This window comes from Vitis riparia, chromosome 7 (assembly GCF_004353265.1).
Source record: "Vitis riparia cultivar Riparia Gloire de Montpellier isolate 1030 chromosome 7, EGFV_Vit.rip_1.0, whole genome shotgun sequence".
Taxonomy (NCBI): domain Eukaryota; kingdom Viridiplantae; phylum Streptophyta; class Magnoliopsida; order Vitales; family Vitaceae; genus Vitis; species Vitis riparia.
The window spans coordinates 18,084,034-18,092,195 of record NC_048437.1 but is presented as its reverse complement, the minus strand read 5'-3'; positions in this window follow the sequence as shown (position 1 = coordinate 18,092,195).

Sequence of the window (8,162 nt, the reverse complement as noted above, 5' to 3'; positions counted from 1 at the left end):
TTGTTTTGTTTTGTTTTGTTTTTTTTTTTGTGCATACTCTGATCAATAATGAATGAACTCCCATGAAAATACATACCCAAATGATCAAACCCTCTCCACATACGAATGTAACATGAATCCTCACTAACAAGACAACCTCTCAAAATAACATCTCTGAACCACTACCCATGGGGTGAATGATAGGAAAGAATGTGACAATCCTCCATGCAGTGACGTGTGAAAAACCACCACTCAAGGTGAAACAAGGATAATGTCGAGTAATCAATGATAAGAGAAAAGACGGAACGAATATCACAAATGGTGATATGTGATGCCGAAAAAAGTGATGAGATGATCTCAAAGAGGAAAAATCACAATGAAGAGTGAGGAATGAGGCCTGAGTATGTATGCCAGGTCTGGACTCATGACATATCCAATCAAAGCATGCAAGCACTATAGGGTCCCCAACCCGGTGTAATAGGTAAATGAGGTGATGAAAGAAAAGGCTATGTTGCTCTTGTGAGGCTCAAAGGGCTAGCAACAGGAAACCCTGTATGTAAGGGTCATAGGGCAATGGGCTCATGAAATGATGGCCACCCATTCTTTGACCATAACCTCGAACATCGTGCTTTCAAGATCTCATATGGCCAATACTAGAGACTGGCATCCATCAACACAATCATGACAACCTCTCTGAAAACGTGTGAAGGCTTCCACTGATGCTCTGTGATGATCATCAATGTCATCTGAAAATCGACTCACTCTATTATCACATGCCACTCACCATCATCTCATAAAATCACCATCTCTAGTCATCCCGACTCTCTAAAGTCATGTGCAATGACTCAAATCTAGATGCTCCATGACAATCCCTTTGCCTCAGCAATATCATCAAACAATAAAACCACTCTCTCATCGTGATCCATCTATCATCATGCAAAGCTCACCTCAGGTCTAACCATCTCGGACTCTACCTGGTCAGATCAAGAAAACGATGGAAAGAATATGCAATGGTACTGTAGTATACAAAGGTGAATAAGAATGGTAAGGTCGTATTATGGTACCAAAGGGCGGTGTCATGTCAAACTCAAAATGGGTAGATCGTCAAGTCCACAGAGTCAGGGTATGGATATGGATATGGATATGGTACTGCTCTGATCAGAAGGTGAAATGGGTCACATTCTCAAACTCTCTAGGTCAACCTCCTAATCCTAGGTCAATAGGCTCAATATCCTCCATGATAGGTCAGGCCAGAGTGATCACAATGTAAGTGAAAAGATGCCTCAAGTCAAAAGCATAACACACATCAACACAAGATATGAAAAGCATACTCATGAGAAAAGAGAATAACACATACTCAAAATAAAAAGATCATATCACTAAATGAACCACATGAGCACATCATGTGTGAAGCGATAAAGGACTACAAACGACTAGACCCCCAACATGAACTATAAACAACGACTCTGAACTAAACTGGACTCGACATAGCAACTCTAATGAACTAAACACTAGACCCGACAGAACGGGAACGACTTTGATGACGACCATAAATCAAAATGAAAGGTGCTCTAAGCTCAACCGCTGCAAAATGATGTACCCATGTCAACTGAAACAAGTCCCCAACCCATGATGTCCCAAAATACCATGCGATCATCAATACCATCAACATCTAAATCAATTTACTGAAGACTAGGATGAGGAGGAACTGCATGTGTAGAATGCATAGGTAGAGGATTGGTGGTCACACTGGCCCAGCCAAGTTGACTAACCCTGAATCGATCAAGTCCTGTATCGCATAATGGAGTGCCGAACAACACTCAGTATCGTGCCCCTGAACCTGATGATATAAGCAATGCTCATGGGAGTGAAAATGTGGAGGAATAGGATGTGGCAAAGGGCGTGGTGCCAAAGGAACGATCAAACCACCATCTCTGAGCTTCTCAAAAGCTCTAGTCAAAGTCATGCCTAATGGAGTGAACTGTCTCGCTGGCCTCTGTGCATATGGTCTAGGTGGCGGGTGAGTAGCGGCTCTCGGATGTGGTGGTCGTGGCTGCATGCTAGTCTGAGCAATGTAAGGCTCTTGAACATAATCCGGTTGATACTGATACTGTGGATGAGAGAAATGAGCCCTGACTGGAGGAGGCCTGTAAGGTGAGTGATGTGCGGGCCTCCGATGCTGATAGCTAATAGCGCCAACCTCTCCAGATCTACTAAATGATCCAATCGGCTTTTTCCCCTTACTGTCAGGGGAAGGAGTAGCATCCGTCCATAATCCTTGAGCGATGGCCTCCTCAACACTGAAAGCTGCCTGAACCAGACTCTTGAGGTCCTGAAATGGGACGCCCACAAGACGTCTCGCGAACCTCGGCTGTAGGTTTCGAAGAACCATATCAATCTGATCCTGCTCCTTAGGCCGGTCTATCATACCAGCCACTTTTGCCTTCCAATGAGTGACAAAGGAAGAAATAGACTCATCTGGCCTTTGCTTAGTGGCCTCTAACTCTCGTCTAGATACGTCAATATCAGCACTGAAAGCGAACTGGGTCAGGAACTCACGAGCCACATCCTCCCAGGTGCGGAGTCTCAAAGGCTCAATCGAAGCAAACCACCTCTGAGCTGCTCCACTAAGTGACATAAGGAAGAGGGCCACCAACTGCGCATCATCTATACCATGTGCCCTCATGATTGTGCTGTATAGTCTCAAGTGGATCTTGGGACAACCAATCCCACTGTAACGCTTGATGTCTAGAATGCGAAACTTGGCGGGCAAGTTAGCCGTCGGTATGCCGTCTCTGTCATCCCAAGTCAAACCTCCGTCTTGCAATCTGATCTGTCTCATCGTGGACTCAAGCCTCTCAACCTTGGCCTCCTGCTCCGCTAATCGAGTATCCTCAATAGTAGGAACCATGAGAGGTGACACTGTGACAGCAGGTGGTGGAGCCGTCTCACAATGATATGATAAATGGAATGGAACGCCATGTGAAGTCCCAGGTGGAAAAACCTGCGCTGTCTGAGGTACATGGGGAACTGTATCGTCAGTGCTAATGCCGATTGGATGATGATCCTGGAGAGAACTCTCTATCTGATCCACACGTCTACTAACCCCAGCCATGAACTCCTGAATGGAAGCAAGTGTGGAAGCTAGCTCGTCCGACATCTCAACTGAACTGTCTGAACTCGGATACGAATTTGCTCTGATCAATCGACCTTCTACTCTCCTTCAAGAATGTGGCTCTAGACTTAACCGACTCCTAAACTGACTCCCTATAATGCAAACAAAACAGATGAAGGACACGAGATAAAACTCTAAAAGACGACAATACAACATGCAAGCACATGGTCCTGAGATGGCAATCCAAAATTTGGATGTATGACAAGAACTCTGGAGTCATAGAGGTGTCCACCGTGAGATGGCTACAAATGTGACTAAGGAATTCCTATCAATAGTCCAAGATAAAAGAGATGTGAAAAACTCGCTATCACGAGATCAATACTCCATCTATAACCACATATCCTTGAATCAACCTTCAACTCGAGCTCCATAAGAGAAAAATAACAAGGTGATCAAGGCAACTCTCTCGAAAAAAGTGTGAATATGAAAATGTGTCTTTCACCTTTCTGTAATGAACATATGAGCATCGAGTCGAAAATTAAATCAATGATCAAACAAAGAATGAGGTATTGGGCTCGTGATAGGTGTACAGTGTGAAAAGATGATCATGATCGATGAACATATCCCGAAGCATCGAGTGAGTGTCAACAAAATGAAAGGATGTGTCGAACCAAGAAAGAAAGACGAAAGCCCTAGGGAGAAAGCATGATAAACTCATCGAGTAAAAAACATAATCCAAGGTGACACGACAAAGGTGATCCAATCGATACTCAAACTCACACCGGTCTCTGAGCACTCTCAACTGGAGAATAAAAAGAGGGAGTGTCGAATCCGAACTATGACCTCAAAGGCTCTGAAAGCCCTTAGATGCACCCACATGTAGGGAAAGGGTCCTAATTGAATTATCTATGGCTCAACCTACAAGGTCAAGGTGGCTCTAAATGGATATGGGTGGACTTTAAAAGATCCCTAGCAAAAGCGATCGTACCCTCCAGCGGTACGTAACCCTTTGCACGCCTCCAAAGAGACGGGGCGCTTCCATGCAAGGTGATCATCACTTCCACACATGCACTGCCTCGACATCCCAGGGGGTTTCCTATGGTGACAGCTCTCACAACTCTCAGCACTCAGTAATCGACTAAAGTGCACAGTGAGTGGTGTGGGTGCATCCGAAAACCCTATGAAACTAAAAGAAAACACACTGACCACACAAATATCCTGAAATCTAGCTCTGGGCTATACAAGTCTTCAAAGTTCGGACTCCAATCAGCATCAATATGTCGACCACGTCCAGAATGCTCCCAAACATAGATATAGCTCGTCGCTAGACCATATTCCTAATCACTAGCTCGGTCGAAGAGCAAACAAGGCAACAAGTCTCGTATCAAATACGAGAGCAAGGAAAACAATGTCAACTGAGACTAGGGACTTGGAAATAAGGGGATAAGTGTGTGTTCCACATAGACAGGCAACTCATGCAATCACATCAGGATGAGAGAAGTCATGTAACAGACAGTCATGCAAAACAAGTATATATCATCCAAATCTACATGCAAGCTAATCGATAAGAATATCTGACAATGATAGCATGCTCCATGATAATCAAGATAATATATAGCCGAGAGAATCAATCATGTCCAATCAAATGATATACAATGGTGAGTCTATACATGCGAGGTAATCAGAACACACATGGCAAAATCAAGGTCACTATGCTAAGCAAGGTAAGATGAGCTATCAACATAATCAACATATCAATGTCCCAAACATATATAGCTATGAAGCACGGAAAAAACCGCCACACTCGGAATGCTCAATCGAGATAAACAATCATCATAATCAACATGTCAATGTCCCTAGTAAAAACAAACACCCAAGCATGCATCAAGTGTAATGATATCAAGAGCTCTCAATGTGTAATCAATAGTCAAATAAACACACGCACAAAGAGAGGTGGGTACCCATTGATCGACCAATCAAACACCACATTTGCCTCAATTTATGTTCAAGCTTGACCCTCTAGTGGTCCCTAGTGGAGTCGCCATTTTGTGAGCCCCTAATTTTTTTCTCTCTTTTCCCCTTCTCTGCAACTCCACTTCGATTCAAAGCAAGCGCCGCCCAGGGATTCACTTCTTTTTATTTTTCATCATTCCATTCACTCCACTATACCTCATCGGCCGAACACCCCTTTATTTCCTTCCCATCATTTTCTTTTCATTCTCCATTTTTTTTTTCCTTATTTTCTTTATTATTATTATTATTATTTTCAAAAACTCAACTCCTCACCGCCGTCGGGACACCGACCAGTCATCGTCGGCGAGCCACTGTCGGTCGACGACCTCCTTTCCATCTCATCCGTTTCCCATTACTATTATTATTATTATTATTATTATTATTATTATTATTATTATTATTATTATTATTATTATTATTATTATTACTATTATTATTATTATTTATCATTATTATTATTATTCATCTTTCTTAATTTGATTATACTAGTAATTGTTGTTTGTGATATTTGAATTGTTGAATTAATATGAAAGTTGAGTTAATTTGTTGGTGGTGAATTAATATGAAACTTGGGCTATTTTTGTTTTTGCATGGGCTCGTTCTACGAACCTGTTGGTTGAGCATAAATTTATGACACGTGGAACACGAAATTTCATGGAACAAAGTGAGACTCGAAAAGCTGTAAATGGAACATTAAACTTGTTGTAAGCCTACTGGGGTACATATTTGATTTCTCATTTATATTTAGTTTTATTTTTATTGATTTCTGTAAATATTTATCTATGTATATTTACTTGTGTGTAAAGAATTGAACATCGAACAAACTAGAAATTTTGTTTAAATGAGAGGAAGAATTTAGTAAATGTGTTTTGATGAAACAATAATTTTAAAATATTATTTTTAATAAAAGAAAAATTGTTTATAAAAATTCAGAAAAATGCATTTAGAAAAATCCAAAAAATTGTTTTTAATAGAATTCAAAAAATTGTTTTTAATGACATTGTCCAAAAATTTCTTTGTTTAATAAAAGTTGTCCAAAAAATTGTTTTGTAAATAAAGTTGTCCCAAAAATTAATTTTTAATAAAATTGTCTAAAAATATTTTTTCAAATGAATTTTTTTTCCTTAATTAAAATGGGATTAAAAGTGTTTTTCAGAAATAGAGGATTTAAATATTTGTTTTTCTTTTTAATTAAAATTTCTTTTGCAAATAAAGTTATGCCATTTTAAATAATTTGTAAAAATCACTTTTTTTATATGAAAATGAATCTAAATACTTTTGTAAATAAAATTGTAAAAATTCATTATTTTCTAGTAAAAGCAAGTAAAAATAATTTTTGTGCCCAAATTGAAATTTGTAATAAATTCTTTTGATACTAAGTGTAAATAACTTTTTTTAAAATTGAATACAAATGAAGTTGAGAAAATAAATTGTTTCTTTTTTTTTTGTAAGTAAATAAATTGAAATCATTAATTCAAAATCATTTTTAATAAAATCCTTTGAAATTTCTTTAAAACTTTTTTTAATATCTTTTATTTATTTAATTCAATAAATCATTCTGCGTAATTCTCTTATTATTTATTTTGTGTATTTTCGTAATTAGATTTCATCATTATTTGTGTATATTGCTTTTCACTATGACTTGTACATGCTCATTTGCTTGATTATTAATTTTGGTATCCATGATTAATTAGTTAATTGCCACCATTGCTTCATTTTATTAGTAGAGACCCGACTTTAAGGACTTAGAGGGGTGCTACGGTCTTTACCGTACCTTCCCGATAAGTAACCTGATCCTCGAACCCGATCCGATTTTTCATAGACCACCTTTTCCAAAATAAGGAGTCACACTTAGGGTTTTTCTTTCTTATTTTGTTTTTCCATTTAAAAAAAAAAAAAAAAGTGGCGACTCCAAGTATTTTTTCTAAAAATCAAATTTCATCAAATAAAACAAAAAACGAGTTTCGGCATCGAGTGGGAACGCATGAGCTGAAAATGCGGGGTCCACACAACTATATTCTGATATGTTCACATCTTTTTGCAACTGTTATGGAACACGTGTTATCATACAGTTATAATCTCTGATATGTTCAATGTCACAACATTGCACATATGATCTCTGATTCCAGCAACAAGATCCGAATGACGAGAAAGTGGGGCATCTACAGTTATGTTTTATTGCTACATGGAATTTAGCTCCAACTCCATAGCTAGTTATTTATTTGCCTTTCAAATCAACTAATGATGATTAAGACCTGGTAAAAGCACGAAGTCTCTTCAAAAATCAGTATGTTCTCTTTTACCAAATATGAAACAAAATAGAGGTTATAATTACTTCAGTATATTCTAAACCAGAAGTTTTTGTGGCATCAAAATCTCATCAAGATTACCACATAGAAAAATTATCATTTGGAATGCCCTTTGAGATATAACATTGAATCAACAGTTACCTTGGAAAGTCAACATAACCTGGAAATTCAATAGCTGGAAATCTAATCTACCAGTAGTGAACATAGAAAGAATTAAAAAAAAAAAAAAAATCTGATAAAAAGAATTCAAGACATAATCAGACCTTTAAATCTTCAACCAAGAAACTTTTGATACCTGGGAACATTTAAAACGTTCATTGAATTCCAAAGCCAACTGGAAAAAAAGCTAAAGCACAAAGCCTAAAGCTTCAATAATCATCTAGGATTACAAGGTTCTGTTCCTCTTTTTCTTTGATCAAATAAAGCTAGTCAACTGAGTGAAAAAAAAAAGTGTATGGAAATACATAAAGCACTAGAAGGCTTCTGCTTTCTATTGTTAACAAACTAGAATTTTAGAATCATCTTGGAGTAGGAACATTTCCAAGATCAAAGAAAAATGAGATCATGAAAGGATTTGTCCGCTGCTGTGAATATAATCTAACTAGTAAGGTATTTATCACACGCATCATTAATTTGTTCAAACCTAGCTTACAGATCAACCATGTAATTTTCTTGAACTTTGTTATGATCAAGACCTACATTATCATTAACAACACTAAGACGCTAGAATGGAATAAGAAGCACCC